Source organism: Convolutriloba macropyga, chromosome 2, assembly GCF_964194025.1.
Source record: "Convolutriloba macropyga chromosome 2, txConMacr16.3, whole genome shotgun sequence".
Classification (NCBI taxonomy): domain Eukaryota; kingdom Metazoa; phylum Xenacoelomorpha; order Acoela; family Convolutidae; genus Convolutriloba; species Convolutriloba macropyga.
In genome coordinates this window covers 25396726-25411213 of record NC_134469.1, presented here as the reverse complement: position 1 = coordinate 25411213, position 14488 = coordinate 25396726, and the positions used below count along the sequence as shown (strand labels likewise).

At 34.7% G+C, this 14488-nt stretch overlaps 2 protein-coding genes across 3 annotated transcripts in view; one reads left to right on the top strand and one right to left on the bottom strand.

The window, feature by feature from the left end:
- Nucleotides 1–14488, top strand: part of LOC142358567 (neuronal acetylcholine receptor subunit alpha-9-like) — a 172847-nt gene that overhangs the window by 8730 nt on the left and 149629 nt on the right. Inside the window, exon 1 of one of the 2 annotated variants that reach the window (XM_075409975.1) lies at nucleotides 6948–7030. The exons of the other annotated variant lie outside the window; for it this stretch is intronic. The gene's annotated coding sequence lies outside the window, so the exon portion shown is untranslated. Of the gene's footprint in view, nucleotides 1–6947; nucleotides 7031–14488 lie in introns of those variants that run through there. 2 annotated transcript variants of the gene reach the window in all.
- The window catches only part of LOC142358570 (BTB/POZ domain-containing protein KCTD12-like), a 554440-nt gene that overhangs the window by 455682 nt on the left and 84270 nt on the right, over nucleotides 1–14488 (bottom strand). The gene's annotated exons all lie outside the window — the stretch shown is intronic.

The window sequence follows — 14488 nt, the reverse complement described above, 5'->3', positions numbered from 1 at the left end:
GAGACGAAGAAGTGGACCAGAGGATCTACAGAAGCTTGGTTGGATCACTTCTGTATCTGGCCAAACAGACGAGGCCAGACATCATGTTCACAGTCAACATTCTGTCCAGACATATGAATGCACCTACCAATCAACACTGGATGTGCGGAAAACGACTTCTGCGATATCTTCAAGGTTCAAAAGGTTTAAAACTTACTTACACAAAAGAGGCTAGTTATGATTTATTGGGGGAAAGTGATGCAAACTGGTCTGGAGACGTGAACGACAGAAAATCAACAATGGGCTATTACTTCAAGCTCAACGGACGTGGCGCAGCACTCAGCTGGGGTGTCAAGAAAGAGGCCACAGTTGCTCTTTCTTCATCAGAAGCAGAATATCAGGGCATGGCAGCAGCAGTTCAGGAAGCACTCTACCTGAAACAACTTCTAGAGGATTTTGGCATCCAACAGAAACGTCCAATAGCAATTGGAGAGGACAACCAAAGTTGTATCAGACTTTGCCAAAACCCAGTCATGCACAAGAGGAGCAAGCACATCGAGACAAAGTTCCACTTCATTCGTGACAAGACTGAGGATGGGACTATTTCAATTCATTACGTCCCTACAGACAAAATGGCAGCGGACATCTTCACAAAGTCCTTACCCGTTTCGAAAGTGGAAATATTCAGAGCAGTTTTGATGGGAGCAGACTCTACGCAATCAGCTCAAGTCTGAGTGGGGGTGTTAGAATATCGATCAAACTATAGTCTTAAACTTAGTGAGAATTAGAAAGAAAGTTTGACTTACCAGATTAGAAAGACAAGCAATATGACTTCGATCAACGAAATTATATAAATGAATCGTCAAGAAATGGTGCTGAGAATCAATATTCGGTTCAAATTGGTGAAACTAGATAACTATTATTAGGTTTAGATTAAGTGATGTAAAATCTTCCCAGCATGTATTAAATGATGATGATATCTCCGGAAGTGTGAATGAATTCTTAGAAAAGTGCAAATGCATTCCATTTATGGTTCCCTTTGCGACTGATTTGCAGAAGCAAACCATATTGGGTAACCCTTGCGACCCCCACTATAAATCACGGTGCTAAGATTAGTTTTGTATCTTGAATTTTTCACACTGATAGTGGGTATATATACAGCTGATTTTTGAGTCCTTTTTCATCCCCAAATTCAAATCACCATCTTGATCTAATAATCAGATCTCTCCTGTAAATCTCTAAATTCTTCTGTAAAATATCATTTTGTTATTCTCTCATTTTTGAGAAATTAATTCTTTTACTTAGTTAAAAACGCTTTTTAATCCGCTTGCAAAAGTTCATAACCCAACATCTAAGATTTGGAAGCCCTGTATATTGTTTCTGTGGTTCTCATATGATTTTTTGTTTTTCAATTACGATTTATTCCTGCTTTTGTAATCGGCAGTAGGGGTCTTTCTTTGTGGTTGCAAGTATGCTGTTTTTGGTTTAATGGTGGTCAATTTTAATCGTTTATTTGTCTTCTGGTTCTTCTGAAAAATTTTTCAAAGTAATTGACGATCTTACCGCATTTTTATAACTTTTTATCTCTCTCGGTTTTGTGCTAATTTGTAGCTACAAATATACTTATTTAGCAGTTTTCATTGATCGGCTTTTCTTTCTTCGAAAATTTGGCAAATTACTTTCCTTTTGTTTCAAAAAAATTTTCCCTTTTTTGTTGTTTAGGTGCGTTTGGATTTCTTCGAATGTTTTGGTTCCTTTTTGGTGCTTGTTTGCGCGTGTTTTGATTCTTAGTTCTCTTAGCTGATCATCTTACAACTTTTGTATAGGTTGTTTCTCGGCTTTGTTCACAATTTGCAGGAGTTTCGTCAGTCAATGTCTGTTGGCCCTTCTTTCTGCTCGCTGGTGATTGCCAGATTCATTTTTCTCACCATCACTATTTTTACGGTCCAGACTTTATTCTATTTGTCTCTGACCTGTTTTGCAGATATGTTTCCGGTTTTTGGGAATATGGATTCCCAATTTTTTCGGTTCTGCTCTAGATTTTCCTAACCGTTCTTTTATTCTTGTTCTTGTGCGTAACCGATTATGGTTGTCTCTGTTCATTTGTGGAGGCAATGGGTGTTAAGACTTCAAAACAGTTTTTCGACATTTTTTAGCATTAACCGATCTAAACTTATTTGGGAGTATTTTTAAGTCAATATCAATAAACACAGGACCACTTTCGTTTCTACTGCAATCAGGTTTAATTTGGTTAGCGGCTCTATGCTCTAACTATTGGTTTTATGACTTCGATGCCACGAGTTTTCATAATTTTTTTCGAAACTTTTGGACATTGTTTCATTTTTTTGTTCCTATGAAATCTTATCAAATTATCCTAATATTGCCAGTTCCAGGGTTAGAGAAAAAGTTCAATTGATGAAAGTTTAAAATTTCAGAGGAAAGCTTAGGGTTTTATACTGGATTCTTCTCATTCTTCTCGCAATTTTCTAATGAGTTTTTGTTTTTGCCTGTATTTGTTGTCGTTGTCATAGTCATGACTTATTGTGAAAGACTTATTGATGATTTAGGAATGGCAGATATCATTGTCTTCCCATCGAGGCAAAACATACTTTATTTAATGAATTCCGTTGAAAACTATCTAATTTAATGGCTATGAAACTACGGTTTTTCTCAAAAATTTGTGGTTTTAATAAAATTGTTCATTTTTGTTGTTTTTTAAGTCATTTTGTTGAAGAAAACAATCAAATTGTTGTTAAAAATTAATAGAAATCAAAAAAGTTTGACTGAATAATTAATTTCTTTATGGCTTTGACACTTTTCTCTCTCAATTTTGTTCCGATTTTGCTGTGTTTTTTGCTGTTTTCTTTTTATTCTTTATGTAGTAGTATATTTTTTTCTAAAAGCCGAGAGTTCTCATAGGCTTCTAATTGAAAATTGAATTAACTGATTCAATGCAGTCATTGTATAGCTAAAGTCTTAATTTTTGTTAGTTGTTTTCAAATTTTTTTTAAACTTCAATTTTGTAGTTCTTTTTTTGTCAACTTGTAACTTATCCTCATCATTGAGAGGTCCCATTCGCTTTTTTTGTAATTCAGATTTTAACTTGTTTTTTGATATTTTGTCGTAACGGTGGTTTGATTGTTGGACAATATGCGTTTTCATAAAAAATTTCTGAGCGTAATATAGATATTCAGATGACTATCTTCTTTAATGATCGTTATCTCTACTGTTTGATATCAATTAATCAAAAGATGCGAATAATCAAAATATAAAAGAAGTGAAGAATGGGGCGCTGCTGTCTTTTGTTTAAAGATCTGTTTACAATTTTTCGTGATTTTCGAAGTCAAATTGGAGTTGTGATTTGGTCACGCCGAAACAGGAAGTGGAGCAGAAAAGCGATTGGTGTTGCGGCGTGAATTTTTTGTGCTGTAAATTTAAAGTAGAGTGAAAAAACGGTGTTTGAACAGAAATTCGCTTTCTCGATAGTGGTTTTTTGTTCACATGTGGCAATTTTTCTTTACTTTTTACTGTTTTTTCGATTTTTTGGATCGGATTTTTTTTCTAAATGGGTTTCCCAATCCATTCATTGTTTAATCTTGGCCTAATTTTTTTTTGTTTGAACCAAATTTCAATTTCTCGCAGGTTGTTTTTTTTTTGATACGCGGAGTTTTGACATTCATTTTCTGTTTTTTGTTTATTTTTTATTCTGATTTTTTTCTGATATTAGACTTTCCCTTTGTCATAAGCTCAACTTCTTTTGTCTTACTTTTGTCTAAGATTTGGAAGCCCTGTATATTGTTTCCCTGGTTCTCATATGATTTTTTGTTTTTCAATTGCGATTTATTCCTGCTTTTGTAATCGGCAGTAGGGGTCTTTCTTTGTGGTTGCAAGTATGCTGTTTTTGGTTTAATGGTGGTCAATTTTAATCGTTTATTTGTCTTCTGGTTCTTCTGAAAAATTTTTCAAAGTAATTGACGATCTTACCGCATTTTTATAACTTTTTATCTCTCTCGGTTTTGTGCTAATTTGTAGCTACAAATATACTTATTTAGCAGTTTTCATTGATCGGCTTTTCTTTCTTCGAAAATTTGGCAAATTACTTTCCTTTTGTTTCAAAAAAATTTTCCCTTTTTTGTTGTTTAGGTGCGTTTGGATTTCTTCGAATGTTTTGGTTCCTTTTTGGTGCTTGTTTGCGCGTGTTTTGATTCTTAGTCCACTTAGCTGATCATCTTACAACTTTTGTATCGGTTGTTTCTCGGCTTTGTTCACAATTTGCAGGAGTTTCGTAAGTCAATGTCGGTTGGCCCTTCTTTCTGCTCGCTGGTGATTGCCAGATTCATTTTTCTCACCGTCACTATTTTTACGGTCCAGACTTTATTCTATTTGTCTCTGACCTGTTTTGCAGATATGTTTCCGGTTTTTGGGAATATGGATTCCAAATTTTTTCGGTTCTGCTCTAGATTTTCTTAAACGTTCTTTTATTCTTGTTCTTGTGCGTAACCGATTATGGTTGTCTCTCTTCATTTGTGGAGGCAATGGCTGTTAAGACTTCAAAACAGTTTTTCGACATTTTTTGGCATTAACCGATCTAAACTTATTTGGTAGTATTTGTAAGTCAATATCAATAAACACAGGACCACTTTCGTTTCTACTGCAATCAGGTTTAATTTGGTTAGCGGCTCTATGCTCTAACTATTGGTTTTATGACTTCGATGCCACGAGTTTTCATAATTTTTTTCGAAACTTTTGGACATTGTTTCATTTTTTTGTTCCTATGAAATCTTATCAAATTATCCTAATATTGCCAGTTCCAGGGTTAGAGAAAAAGTTCAATTGATGAAAGTTTAAAATTTCAGAGGAAAGCTTAGGGTTTTATACTGGATTCTTCTCATTCTTCTCGCAATTTTCTAATGAGTTTTTTGTTTTTGCCTGTATTTGTTGTCGTTGTCATAGTCATGACTTATTGTGAAAGACTTATTGATGATTTAGGAATGGCAGATATCATTGTCTTCCCATCGAGGCAAAACATACTTTATTTAATGAATTCCGTTGAAAACTATCTAATTTAATGGCTATGAAACTACGGTTTTTCTCAAAAATTTGTGGTTTTAATAAAATTGTTCATTTTTGTTGTTTTTTAAGTCATTTTGTTGAAGAAAACAATCAAATTGTTGTTAAAAATTAATAGAAATCAAAAGAGTTTGACTGAATAATTAATTTCTTTATGGCTTTGACACTTTTCTCTCTCAATTTTGTTCCGATTTTGCTGTGTTTTTTGCTGTTTTCTTTTTATTCTTTATGTAGTAGTATATTTTTTTCTAAAAGCCGAGAGTTCTCATAGGCTTCTAATTGAAAATTGAATTAACTGATTCAATGCAGTCATTGTATAGCTAAAGTCTTAATTTTTGTTAGTTGTTTTCAAATTTTTTTTAAACTTCAATTTTGTAGTTCTTTTTTTGTCAACTTGTAACTTCTCCTCATCATTGAGAGGTCCCATTCGCTTTTTTTGTAATTCAGATTTTAAATTGTTTTTTGATATTTTGTCTTAACGGTGGTTTGATTGTTGGACAATATGCGTTTTCATAAAAAATTTTTCAGCGTAATATAGATATTCAGTCGACTATCTTCTTTAATGATCGTTATCTCTACTGTTTGATATCATTTAATCAAAAGACGCGAATAATCAAAATATAAAAGAAGTGAAAAATGGGGCGCTGCTGTGTTTTTGTTTAAAGATCTGTTCACAATTTTTCGTGATTTTTGAAGTCAAATTGGAGTTGTGATTTGGTCACGCCGAAACAGGAAGTGGAGCAAAAAAGCGAGTAGTGTTGCGGCGTGATTTTTTTGTGCTGTAAATTTAAAGTAGAGTGAAAAAACGGTGTTTGAACAAAAATTCGCTTTCTCGCTAGTGGTTTTTTGTTCACATGTGGCAATTTTTCTTTACTTTTTACTGTTTTTTCGATTTTTTGGATCGGATTTTTTTTCTAAATGGGTTTCCCAATCCATTCATTGTTTAATCTTGGCCTAATTTTTTTTGTTTGAACCAAATTTCAATTTCTCGCAAGTCGTTTTTTGTTTTGATACGCGGAGTTTTGACATTTATTTTCTGTTTTTTGTTTATTTTTTATTCTGATTTTTTTTAGAAATGGTTTTCCCAATTCACTCATGTTTCGTTCTAGGTCCAGTTTTTTGCTAAGTCAATGAAAATTCTTTGAATTGTCTTTCAGTATTTGTCCTGCTATGTTTTTTAATTTTTGTGATGTTCTGCAAAATGTAAAATCAAGTCGGTCCAGGGAGAAACTTTTTTTCTGCTTCAAAAACAATAAACGGTAAGGACCAACCAAGTAGATTTGGCCGGTTTTTAAGCCTCAAAATGAAAAAGGAAAATGTTGTGATGTCAAATTATTGGCTTTCTATTGGATATCATATTGGGAGCTATTTTGAGCTCACGGGGTTATTTTTATAGGCTAAGGGAGGAAACTATGCAGATGTTGGCGATAACCAACGTTACTAAATGCGCCTTTTATCTCTACGTGAAATTTTTATGAAACCATCAGTTTCTAATATAGGACTTTCACGAAAAGACTAGCATAAATTTGACCGAATTGAATTGTCAATTATGTTTTCTGGTTTCACCAGTTCATCACGTTTCTAATCACAAAACGTCAAATCGGTCAGGAAAAAAGTATAAAACAAAGACAATGGAACCCAAATAATTACTAAGCTTTGTTTGCGAGCGATAAAATGTATTTCGTTTTGCCTAATAGCATTTTAATCTACGCTTCTTTGATGTTCAGTCTGCATTTTCACGTGACTTCAAATAGTTTGATCGGTAAAGTTTCTATGGCTGACCTAAGTTTAGTCATTTATGTGGCTTATGTGATCGATGTTTGTTCCTGTCTGCCTGAAACATTTAATTCTATAATTAATTACTGTTCCACATATTTTAGTACTTTAGTATTTTATCATTCAAAATTCAGACATATCTAGTTGATTTTGACCGAGGTACTAAGTTACGTTAAATTAAATTTAACTTCTACAGAAAGTCAAGGTATGTTTAAGAATTCAGCATCGAATAAATGGGATTTTTGCAGATGTCATGTTTTTTTTGTTTTTTATTGTTTGTTTGTTTGTTTTGAGGATTTTCAGTTTTCACAGGGAGGAGTGTTTCCCTAGAGTCACACATATTCTTTTCAAATTCTCTCTGCACGTTGTTCCGCAGTCACAAGGAAGCTGCCATGTGCAGATATTGTTATTGCCAAAACTTTCAATACAAAGCTTCCACAGTTCTTTTATCACACGTTTTTTCAATCCTTTCGGGTTGAGAAAATTTTTATTTTTGTTCAATGGATTTACTATTTTGCTTGTCTTGAGAATGATTCCGCCTCTCGCCTTTTCAGTCCTGATTTTTCGTAAATTAAACAAATCTTTGCTTCTTCCCGGAAGTTCGTTTATTCTGGGAAGACGATGCGTTCGCTTTTGTCGTTCTTAAGTTTATCAAGAGTCAGGATATCATTCAACTGGATATACGTAGGAAGGGGTAGGACATTCAGTACCCTGAGTTGTTTGATAAATCGTTCATGGCGTGAGCCCAAAATCCAAATTACGGCTTTCTTTTGAAATTTTTCCAGTTTTACAATATCTGTTCTTCTGATCAACGCAAAATTAAGACCATACCTTAGGACTGACAACACCAGCGATTTGTACAAACCGAGTTTAGTGAAAGGTTTTACATCTTTCACAACCTTTCTTTGTAGACTACATAACAATTTGTTCGCTTTTATCAGCCAGTTTTCTATCTGACGTGACGACTTCATTTTTCCATACCATTACACCGAAGTCTTTTATGATCCGCTACCCATTTCGATCGAACTCAAATCTTCCTATACTTCTTCACGCTTTTTGCCTACACAAAAGATTTTTAATTCGTCAGCAAAGATGTAGGGCTCGCTGAATTTTAGTACACCAGGTAAGTCGTTTATGAATATGCAAAAGAGTAGTGGTTCCAGCAGAGATCCTTGTGGTGCACTACTCCTCGTTACATCTAGTTTGTCCCATTTAAGTTTTCCTCCCTTAGGTATTGCTTCCTTTCCAAAATGTAGTGGAAAAGCAATTCCAATATACATCCTCCAACTTAAATATTCCTCACTTTTTTCAACAGCTCATAATGAGATAATCTGTCAAATTTCTTTGAAAAGTCAGTTTAAAATCAGGAATCTCATTATCCACTCTATAATCTATCGCTTCATAAATTTGTTTCAAAAGAGACAAAATATTTGTCAGAAATGATCTTTTCTTTACAAAAACAGTGTTGATTTTCGCATAACTACTTCGAGAAGTGTCGATAGAGTGCTTTATAAAAGGATTTTTCCAGTTCACTACTTTCTATGTTTCGTAGAGAAACAGGGCGGTAGTTTTCCACAAGACGTTTGTCATCTTTTTTGTAAAATGTGTTGCTGACCTTTTTGATTTTCTTGACTAATTTGTGCATGTTTTTGCTTATTGGTTTCACAGTTTTCTGCAAAAACACAGTTGGGTAGCCATTTGGACCCCGTGGTTTCCGAGTGTCAAGATCATTTAAGATGTTATAGATTACTACTCTAAAAGTGTCGAAGTCTGTCAGTTCTGTTTCTCGCATTTTATGTCCTCAAGGTTGCAAAAAGCTTCGGGTGAGATGACCGAATGAGAAACTCGTTGAAAAAAATAGCTTTTTCGTGTAGATTGGACGTAAACTTTTTATCCATTATAACCCTTTTTGTAGACTTACGGATTTATTGAGACTTTTTAGGTGTTTGAAAATCGTGTTTGCGTCCCGTGAATCCATGAGGTTTTCCTGGTGCCCAATTCTTTCTTTTTTGGCCATACTACTTATCATTTTTTAGAGCTTCGTAATTTGATTCCTCCAGTAACTTGTCGGTCTTTGCTCTAACAATTGTTTTTATGTCCTGAGCCTTTTAATCAAATTGGATGTCCCAGAAGATATCCAAGGAGATATGTTTTGGCGGTGCCTCGTTTTTAGCAGAACGAGGATTTCAATCACTCCGTCAATAAACTCATAGGTCTCCTGGCACATTTCATTTATGTTAGTGTGGCAGCATGGTACAAACTTGGTAAATTCTAGAAACTCGTTCATTTTTTCGTAGTCAGTTTTTCCGAAACTCCAAAAATTTCTAATGCCCGGTTTTGGCTGTTTACGAGGCCAATTTAGTGAGATGTTTATTCTCTCGTGGTCCGAGCTCTTGAAGACTTTCGAGAAATCTGAATCATTTGCGGCAAAGACATGGCACTTTTCGAAAAAGGCAATGTCAAGTGTTGTCTGTGACTTGGTTTCAAATTTGATTTCCCGCTGTCACTGTACTTTTCGTCTCTATCAATACTACATAATATTTGCCAACTTCGCTGAGGGAAAATTGATACCGCCACATTTTAAAGTTGCTCTTGTTTTGTCTTTCAAATTCTTCAAGGCTTTATCAAAATCTTCATTTGTGTTTCTGTAGCTGCTCGATTTTGGAGGATTGTAAATTGTGCAGATTACTATTTCTGTTTTGTCTATTTTTACATTAACTGCAAAACAGCATTCTGTTTATTCAATTTTTATTGATTCTGAGTCAATGTAGGTTTTTACTGCTATCAGCACAGCGCCGTGTGCACTCTTCTCATCAGTTTTACCTTCTCTATCTGGTCTTTATAGAGAGTAATTGGTAAGCAGTAATTCGGATGACTCAAAATTTTTGGTTAACCACGTCTCTGTCAGACAGACTATGTTGTAATCAAAGAGGGTGACAGCTTTTGTTGATTTGGAACTTCTAGCTATGTTTAGTAGACTTCTTGTGTTCAAGTAGCGATCATGAACAAAGTTTAGTTACGAATCCGTTCTGTAGCTTGGTTCTATCTCCACTTTTCCCCCATCATTTGAGAGTTCAAAGTTTCAACTTTTTTGGTTTTTCTTTTGGAATACCATCTTTTATGAGTTCTTTCCTCTTATTAAACACATGTTCTCTCTAACAGAGTCCGCTTCGGTAGTGCTGGGAGGAGATACACTTCTTTCTCAACCAGCTGTTTTCTGTTTTCGTGCACTTTAGCCACTATCAATCTGGCATCAGATTCGTTTGGAAAAGAGACCAATAACTTGCGGTGTTTGGTTCGGTTTTTGTCAAATTTTATCAAGTCTTTTCAGTTCTGTTATTTGTGCTCTCACTCCTACTTCAAAAAACACTTCTCTCTCACTTCTCTCACCGATCTCAAAAAGCACTTCAGAATCCGCGTTGCTTGCAACAAACTTCGTCAGTCTATCTTCCATTGACAAGAGTCGGCCATTTATTCACTTTGTCTCTTCTTCTAGTTTCTCATTCATTTTTTAAACGGTCGTGCACCTTATGAAGCTATCTCTTTCGGTAATTTCCACACAGGTCTAGCAGAGCAACATTGCTAGTTGTCCTAGTTCCTTTATTCCGTTTACGGCAACTTGAGATAAACCAGTGCAGTTGGGTTCTAGATGCAAGTGGACATTGCAGGATCTGCAAAACTATTTTAGCGGACTGACTTATCGGCTTTGGCATGTAACACAGTTTTTCATTTTCAAAGATAAGAAAACAAAAGATTTTGTGACTCTAGGCGGAGAAGCAGATCTGAACAACGAAGCTCAGTTTCTTTTCCCCAAATTGAAAAATTAACTTCGAGTCAAGACCTGAACAACAAAGGTTCCTGGTTTTCTCAATGCCAGTATTCGGACCTGGGCAACAAAGCCGAGTTCCTAAGTTTCTTCTCTTTAGACTTCTGCTATCTTGCATTTTTTGGCACGTTGTTTTGATGTAGGCTTCTTTTTCTTCGCTAGAAGTTTACCAAGGTCAAAGTCCTTGTTAAAAACAATTTCAAGAGTATGCAATTCAAGGAAGTCAATTTGTTGAAGATGATGATACTCTTTCACTAGTTCGGGATCCTTTTGTCCTTTTGGACAGAAGATTGTTTACTACGTGTACAACAAAAATCAATAGTTTATACATTAAATCGTTGAGGATATCAGGTGCGCCTTCTCGTTTGGTTTATACCAATCCCATTATTATCGGTAGCGATCTGACTTCTGTAATTAACTTGTCGGTATCCAGGGGAATTCGCTTATCATGGGGATGTTCGCTAATCGTGTTGTTAATTACGTCGTGTCAAATTATCACGTTTTCTGGTATTCTATCGCAAGTTCTCCATGATTGACCGAAATCAACTCAGTCATGTGATTTATGTGATTGATGTTTGTTCCTGTTTGAATGAAATCGACAAATTAACTCTATAATTATTTATTTTTGAAAATATTTTAGTACTTTTGTATTTAATCAGTCAAAACTCAAACATAGCGGGCTAATTTTGACCGAGGTACTAGTTACGTTAAATTAAAATAAATATCTTCAATAAGTTAAGGCACGTTTGAGGAATCAGAATTGATTAAATGGGTCCTTTTCAGATGCCATGCTTTTTGTTTTTTATTGCACAATCATCAATATCGTTATATGGTTGTAATCGCCGTTGAGACGCGTAGTTATAGCAACCGTGTGCTAAGCCTCTCTACATTAGGCTCTCTCTTCCCGCCACTCTCCGTGAAGCAACAGTGGTGATAATAAATAGGCTGAAAAATAGTCTAATCCGAAAGCATTTTTTTTGCCGATATTTCAGATGATCGTAGTTTTATTGACCGCTAACAACCTATTTATTCGATAAGTTATTCAAGTAATGTGATCGCAACGAGAGTTGTTTTATAAAACAAGATTTACGTATCAGCTTTTTTGATATTTCATTTCTAATTGTGCCCTTGAGTAATGTTACTTGTAAGATTTTTTCTGGGTCGACCAAAAGCGTTTCCGTATCCCACAGTTTATAATTCTAGTTACGGGGTCCAATATTCACTATGAATACACTTCCCAGCTCTTAATTAAAGTGGAGGTAAAGTCCTTTCATGGGTCCAGATAAGGTTTTTTCATAACAAATCATGGTCGAGCTTGGTCTTTTCATGAGTAAATGATCGAATTTTTGTTGGATTAAAATCAGTTAATTTTTCCATACTTCTTTTTGCAGATTTGTAAAATCTATCAGCAACACCAGCTGGCGTTGTAGCAGAGAGTATACCTCCAAAAAACGGAGAGAATTTTGCCAAAACATCTTCAAAGATATTGAGTTCTGAAGGTAAATGAATTTTCGCAAGTAATTGCGAACTTATTCGGTTGAATTCAACTATTTAACAAAAGGATCAAACAATTTACTTTTCATCGGCAAGAGTTTAGTGTGTTATAATTTAGTTCATTTGATTTTAGAAGTCGTTTTCATTAATATATATGTAAAAGCGCAGCTCATCTTTGGATGAAGTTTGAGAAAAAAATTGAAAAATTTGAATGGTCAAACCCGTTGACTACGTTATAAGCACTAGCCATATTTCAACGCGTATGTAAATTTTTTTGGGTCCATCGTCAATACCTTAGGTCGAGCTAAAGTCGAGCATGAAATTTGGGTCAAGTCAAATTGTAGTTGAACAATTAGGTCCAGCTAAAATTTTTTCATGGTATGTTTGAGTCAATTATGTTATTTTCATATCACTTATTTGTCGATCATGGAATTTCCATAAGTCAAGGTCTGAAGCTGAGGTGTCTTAAACTGACATATTTTTTCTAGTCGACCTCCTCAACTAAAGATAAATTTTTGTGGTTGCTTAGTGAAATTGTTAAACGTATATTTTACGAATGTTACGGAATGTCAATGTATTTAACTCCTTATTCCCTGGTCAAGATTTTGTTGATTTATTTTTGTAAGAAAGGCGGTGCTCGCGGTGAATGCGGTGAAATAAAAGTACTTCACCGCGATTCACGGCATTTTTTTACCAAACATTATTTTGAATTTCAAAGTTGTTTTACGAACGAATTGTACTTATTTGTATAATTGATTGATTGATTCTTTTGATTTTAAAAAAAACCGCGGTACCACTCTTGCGTAATGACTCAAATTGGAAATTGATCAAGATTGGCGGATTTTGCTTTAAGTTCTTGAATAATGAAAAAATGAGTAAAAGTTGCTCAGCAGTGAAAAAAAATTTTCAACCCGTATTTGTTACATCATCGGTGAATGCGGTGAATTGCGGTGAATATTTTTTTTCATCGTGTTCTTGGTGGCGGCGAAAAAATAATTCACTGCTACCGAGAACGCGGTGAAAAAAATAATTCACGGCGGTTCACTGCATTCACTGCAAAAAGGTGTACGAAATACGCGGTGAAAATTTTTTTCACCGCATTTCACCGCGTTTCTTACAAAAATTCTCAGCGAAACCTCGATCCGGGTTTGCACTTTGGACATAAATGGTTCTGATGTTGCAACCAGAATGAATCCACTAAATATCAGCCGTTTTTGGTTGAAAGGAGCCTCGATAGAGTAGACACTGAATTTATCTTTAAACAAAGTACTGCTTTGCAGTTCTGCTTGAACCTCATTCAACAACTTGTCTTCGAAAAACTTCCTTCTCTTGGTCTTACGCTAATTTTTGTCAATATATCATATAGCACTTTTCCGATGTTTTACTTGGCCTTGAGCAAAGACTGCTTTTGTGCATTACATGAACTAGTTTCTAATTTAAATAGATTTCCACTTTCTTTCTGCTAATACATCAAGTTCCCTAATTATATTCCCCAATTCAATTAAAATTCTTTTCATTAAATAATTTTCAAAGGCAAAAAAATTTCTTTTCACTTCAACAAGTTAAATAAGTATTTCAAAATTTTTCAATGGAAATCATTTAGAACTAGTTAAAACTGCGAAACACCAAATCAAGTGTAAGTGCAATTAAATTACTACTCTTTCACCTCTCCATTCCTCCCCAGGAAATATTTTCTGTGTTCTAAAGGTAACAATAGTAGCAGTACTTGATTCATTAATTAAATTTTTCTATTGAAAAAAAGCAGGCAAAAACAAGTATTTTGTTAAATTGAAGTATTAAGGCAATTTAGTGCAAGTTTTGGGTAAAAAAAGTTTCAAGGCTTTCATTATTTTAAGGAAAAAGGTTTAATATGTGGTCGTGTTATCTTTATTAAATATATGTCTGGGATTAGGCATCAAGTAGATCGATCGTTAAGTTTTTTCACGTTACATTCATTTGCTTTCCGATTTCTGAATTTTTCACAAACTAAATTTTTTGAAATTTTTTTACGTAAGCAACACCTGAGGTCAAAATTATTTTATTCAGAGTAGCCTCTAGACTTCTATCTGGTTCAAGTAATAGAGTTCTAATTTATTTTGATCCGTGCGTATGAACAGTAAAAAAAATGCCATCAGATGCTCAATCGACCATAAATATTTACTTACCAAAAATCCACAGTGTGACCAGCAGCCCCAATGATATGAGAAAGTTTAGAATCAGAAGGCTGTATGGTGTCTGTATGGTGCGGGGAAGAGCATTCATGGCGTGCCTATGCCAACAGACCGATAGACAGAGAAAGATAGATAAAACAGACAAGCCAGAATAAGCGAGAGAAAGAGAGAG